The sequence below is a fragment of the Heterocephalus glaber genome, unplaced genomic scaffold (genome assembly GCF_053883595.1).
Source record: "Heterocephalus glaber isolate CG9 unplaced genomic scaffold, H.glaber_assembly_v1.0 deba00001258, whole genome shotgun sequence".
Lineage (NCBI taxonomy): Eukaryota > Metazoa > Chordata > Mammalia > Rodentia > Bathyergidae > Heterocephalus > Heterocephalus glaber.
In genome coordinates this window covers 401,640-407,042 of record NW_028258228.1, presented here as the reverse complement: position 1 = coordinate 407,042, position 5,403 = coordinate 401,640, and the positions used below count along the sequence as shown (strand labels likewise).

Genomic DNA, 5,403 nt, shown 5'->3' with positions numbered 1-5,403 from the left:
CCAAAATGATTGGATCATACTCATCCTTGACAATCATATTACAAAGTTCACATTTCTTCTTGACTATGAAAAAGTATCAAAAGTGTTCTTAATATCAAGTATGTGTTATGATTAGCTTTGTGACTATGAGAATGGAATACAAAGAAATCAAGGGTGTATGCTACATCAGTTGCCCTAGACAGGTGCTGAGTAAGCCTGGTGCTGCCTCCAACTAACTGGCCAGCTTCTCCAAAACATTTAACTCAGCTGATCCATATTATGTGGTGAAGATTTAGAATCAACCTGTGCCCACCATCAGAAGAAAACGTGATATATATATATATATATATACACACACACATATATATATATACACATATATATGCATATATATACATATATATACACATATATATATGTATATATATATACACATCACTGAAAGTGATGAAATATTAGTCATTTGAAACAGTGTGGTTGAATCTGGAGAACATTATATTAATCAAAATAAGTCCAACACAGAAAAACAAGTACCACCTGATCTCACTCATATCTAGTTTTCAAAAGCTTTGATCTCACAGAAGTGGGGAGTGGAATCATGATTAGCAGAGGTGAGGGAAGGCAGGGGGAATGGTAGGGTGAGGACAGGTCTACAGAAACAAAGTCAAAGTAGACAGGCATGATAAGATCCAGAATACTATCGCAAATAGAATGTATTCTATATTTCAAAACAACTAGAAGTAAAAACTCTATTTCACCATGAAGAAAAAAAATGTTTGGGAAATGGGTATGCTAATTCCATTCATTTTATCACACAATATACATGTATCCAAACCACTCCATGTCTCATAAATATGTACAGTTATTATGTTATAAAAATAAAATAAATGGTGGATCCAGGCTGCACTCTGAGCATGCGCCACTGCTCCCCGGGTCTGCAGGGGCCTGCGGGCGACTGCCCCACTTCCGTGTTCTCTGCACCAACGGACGATTTACAGCTCTGAAGAGTCTTCCTCTCCTCCATTTTCCTCTCTGCAGAAATAAATCCCATTATGGAGACCCTAAAACTTTAAAAAGGGATATAGTTTGAAGTGTAATTTTGTTTTCAGAAAGAAGCTTACTGGTACAAATTACTGGTACATTATGTGTATGTAGTAGTTCTGTTGGTAATGACGATATTTTGTTAGACATTAATGATAACAGAAGAAAGATATGTCTTTTGATAAGTTGATCGTAAATCACAACATGGCCAGTATTATAACTGAATGGTCCTTAATGAAAAGCAGGTTATTTAATTTTTAAAATGCTGTAGAAATTTTATGGTTAACTAGTTAAGTTTATGGAGAAAATACCTTGCTTAGTGGACCAGTTGTAATTGATACACACAATTAGGAAGAAAGACAATATAATGATACTTCAGGAAGTGGAAATAAGTATAGATAATTTTAAACAAAGAAGAGTTAACAGTTTATAAGCACTAAGCAAAATTCATTTCATATCACATAGATTCAATAAAGCTTGACCTCCCCAAAAGTTATTAACTGAAGCTAATGTAACTTAAGTAAATGCTTTGATGAGAAGGCATGTGGAATTAGACTTTAGATAGTATGAGCAATTATTTTTGTTTGTTAGAATAAAATGAGATTAATTTGGATGTCATATCAAAGAGCTTATAAGGGAAAAAAGCCTGCATTATAACCTTATTCTGGTGGCTTACCCAGTAATTGGCCTGATATTCAGACTTCATAGCTTATAACCAAAAGCACATTGGCAGGGATTTAGCTCATTGGTTCTGCTGCCTGCCTTGAAAGCTCAAGGTCCTGAGTTCAATCCCTGGTACCAAAAAAAAAAAAAAAACCCAAAACAAACAAAAAACCAAAAGCACATTAAAGGCATAATTTAAGTATTCTACAGTTACCTAGAATTTTAAGAGTATAAACTTTTGAAAAATCAAAGAGTTTTAATATGTTCAAAAGTGCATAAAATTTGTCAGGTCTTTAGGTTAGTTATTACACCAAATTATGAGCAAATAGCACATGGGTTACCTGAAAGAGTTAATCATCCCAAAGAGTACTAAGTAGTATTTTGGTAATTTAGGAAAGTGATTCATAATACCTGAGTGTACACTCAGGTATAAATCCCACAAAGAAGCTGTAGTGAGTTCTACATAGCAGGAGTCTGTCCTTTGATACCTTTTTTGTGGTAAAAATCTAAGTGTGAAGAGATGAGAAATTTTATGTGAAAAGTTTTAGCCATCAAAAGGTTCTATCATGCACTCATGAACAAAACTACCTCCCAAAGAGTTGTCCAAGGTCCCTCATATCGAAAATTTAAAAATAAAGTGGAAGAGAGCACAATCTTGCCAAATTGGACAAATGACAGCAAACAAAAAATGAAGTATGACTTTTCATGTGAACTCTACAGAATGTCTACATATTCAGCTTTTTCCATTGGGGTTCCTGTTTCAGAAAGAAGTCTTCCTCATGCTGGTTTCTATTGCACTGGTGTGAAATACAAAGCCAAATGCTTCTGTTGTGGCCTGATGCTGGATAACTGGAAACAAGGAGACAATCCTATTGAAAAGCATAAACAGCTATACCCTAGCTGTAGCTTTATTCAGAATCTGATTTCAGCTAACCAGCAATCCACCTCTAAGAATAACTCTGCAGTGAGAAACAGCTTGACACATTCATTATCTCCTACTTTGGAATATAGTGGCTCATTCAGTGGTTTTTGTTCCAACCTTTCACCAAACTCTCTTAACTGCAGAGCAGTGGAAGACTTCTCTTCAGTGAGGACTAACCCCTACCGTTACCCCATGAGTACTGAAGAAGCCAGATTTCTTACTTCCAGAATATGACCATTAACTTTTTGTCACCATTAGACTTGGCAAAACCTGGTTTTTATTATACAGGACCTGGAGATAGGATCGCCTGCTTTGCCTGCAGTGGAAAGCTAAGGAACTGGGAGCCAAAGGATGATGCTATGTCAGAACACCAGAGACATTTTCCCTACTGCCTATTTTTGGAAAATTCTCTGGAAATCCTGAGATTTAGTATTTCAAATCTGAGCATGCAGACACATGCAGCTCGAATGAGAACATTTGTATACTGGCCATCTACTGTTCCAGTTCAGCCTGAGCAGTTTGCAAGTGCTGGTTTTTATTATGTTGGTTGAAATGATGATGTCAAATGCTTTTGTTGTGATGACAGTTTGAGGTGTTGGGAATCTGGAGATGATCCATGGGTACAGCATGCCAAGTGGTTTCCAAGGTGTGAGTTCTTGATATGCATGAAAGGGCAGGAGTTTGTTGATGAGATTCAAGCTGATATCCTCATCTTCTTGAACAACTGTTGTCAACTTCAGATATTCCTGGAGAAGAAAATATTGATCCACCAATTATACATTTTGGACCTGGAGAAAGTTCTTCAGAAGATGGCATCATGATGAATACCCCTGTGGTTAAAGCTGCTTTGGAAATGGGTTTTAACAGAAGCCTGGTGAAGCAGACAGTTCAGAGTAAAATCCTAACCACCAGATAAAACTACAAAACAGTTAATGATATTGTGTCAGCACTTCTTAATGCTCAAGATGAAAGAAGAGAAGAGGAGAAGGAAAGACAAGCTGAAGAAATTGTGTCAGATGACTTGTTAATTTGGAAGAATAGAATGGCTCTCTTTCAATAGTTGACAAGTGTCCTTCCTGTCCTGGATAATCTTTTAAAGGCCAGTGTAATTAATAAACAGGAACATGATATTATTAAACAAAAAACACAAATACCTTTACAAGCAAGAGAACCGATTGATACCATTTTAGTTAAAGGAAATGCTGCAGCCAACATCTTCAAAAACTGCCTAAAAGAAATTGATTCTGTGTTATATTGATAGAGAAAATTTAAACTATAGGTTAGTTATTAAGGTAGCTGAAGTAGAATAAGTAATGCATTCCTTTAAGATTTACCTTTCCCATAATTCTTGTTGTTTAAAGTGATGGCTAACTGACCCTTTGACCTGTAACCTAGCTGTAGATAACATTTAACCTGGAGAAAAACAAAGTAGAAATGTTTGGGTAGTTTACAATGTATGTGTTTTAAGTGCCATCTGTTTGTTATATGTCTGTGACTATAACCATTAACAGGAAATAGTTATAAAAGGGAAACAGAAATTTTACTAAGACCACGAGGAATGAGGTAATGGCTAAAAGAAGATATAAAAGGAAATGCTAAAACAAAGGATGGCGCGGACTCTGACCAGATCAGTTTCTGGTGATCCTGCCTGCTTTCTGTGTCCCCGTGTATTTCTTTCCGTGATTCTGGAACAATATGAGAACTTATTTGTGGAAAAGAATATGAAGTATATTCCAACAGAAGGTGTCTCAGGCCTGTCATTGGAAGAACAATTGAGGAGGTTGCAGGAAGAAAGAACCTGTAAAGTGTGTATGGACAAAAAAGTTTCTATTGTATTCATTCCTTGCGGTCATCTGGTAGTATGCCAGGAATGTGCCCCTTCTCTAAGAAAGTGCCCTATTTGCAGGGGTATAATCAAAGGTACAGTTCATACATTTCTCTCATAAAACAAAATAGGTTAATATTGGCCTGTATATAATAGTCTTTAAATTATTATTGAACATTAGAAACCATTTGGAACAAAAAAAGAATTATGGGTTCTTCACCTGCTAACATTCATGTTATAGTCTGCTTTGGTATTAATTACCTTGTTTCAAAAAAGATAGTATTATATATTTAATCTTAATGTTTAGTTGCAGGGAAAGGTTTATGTTTGATGAGCTAAATTAGTATGTATGTATGAACATAGGGAGAGTTAAACATAGTGTGATTGTTTGGATCATTTTAGGAGTTATTATTAGATTTAGTATTCTTAATGGAAGCTTTGAGTACTAAATAACAGTGTAGTTTTAAAGTACAGTACTAGAAACCAGAAGCTCTGGAATTCATTAGAGTTATAGTGCCAAATTCTTTTTTGGTCCTTTTAACTTATGTTGTAAAATAAGTACTATCCTGTTACTGGTAAACAAGATTTCCCACAATTTGTGAGGAATGTCTTAGTAAAGTATGTTAAAAGGAAAAAAAACCATTTTAAAATAAAAAATAAAAATAAAATAAAACAAAAAAGGAACTTAAAGAAAATCCTTCTCTTAAAAATATAATGTATAATGCAGTGGTTATTGATATACTTACAACATTGTGCAGCCATCACCACCAATTCCAGAATATTTTTATTGACCAAAACAGAAACCTCATACCCATTGACAGTCCTTCCTCACTGCCTCATTTCTCCAACCCCCAGCAGCCACTAATCAATTTCCTATCATGATGGGTTTGCACTTTTTGGATGTTTCACATAAATGCAATTGTACAATAGATAGCCTTTTGTACTTGCCTGCATTTACTAAGATAAAATTTTC

The 5,403-nt window shown here is 35.2% G+C and overlaps 1 pseudogene; it reads left to right on the top strand.

Moving 5' to 3' along the window:
* Window positions 1-2,131: 2,131 nt before the first annotated feature.
* Window positions 2,132-4,572, top strand: LOC101699143 (baculoviral IAP repeat-containing protein 2-like; annotated as a pseudogene).
* The last annotated feature ends 831 nt before the right edge of the window (window positions 4,573-5,403 follow it).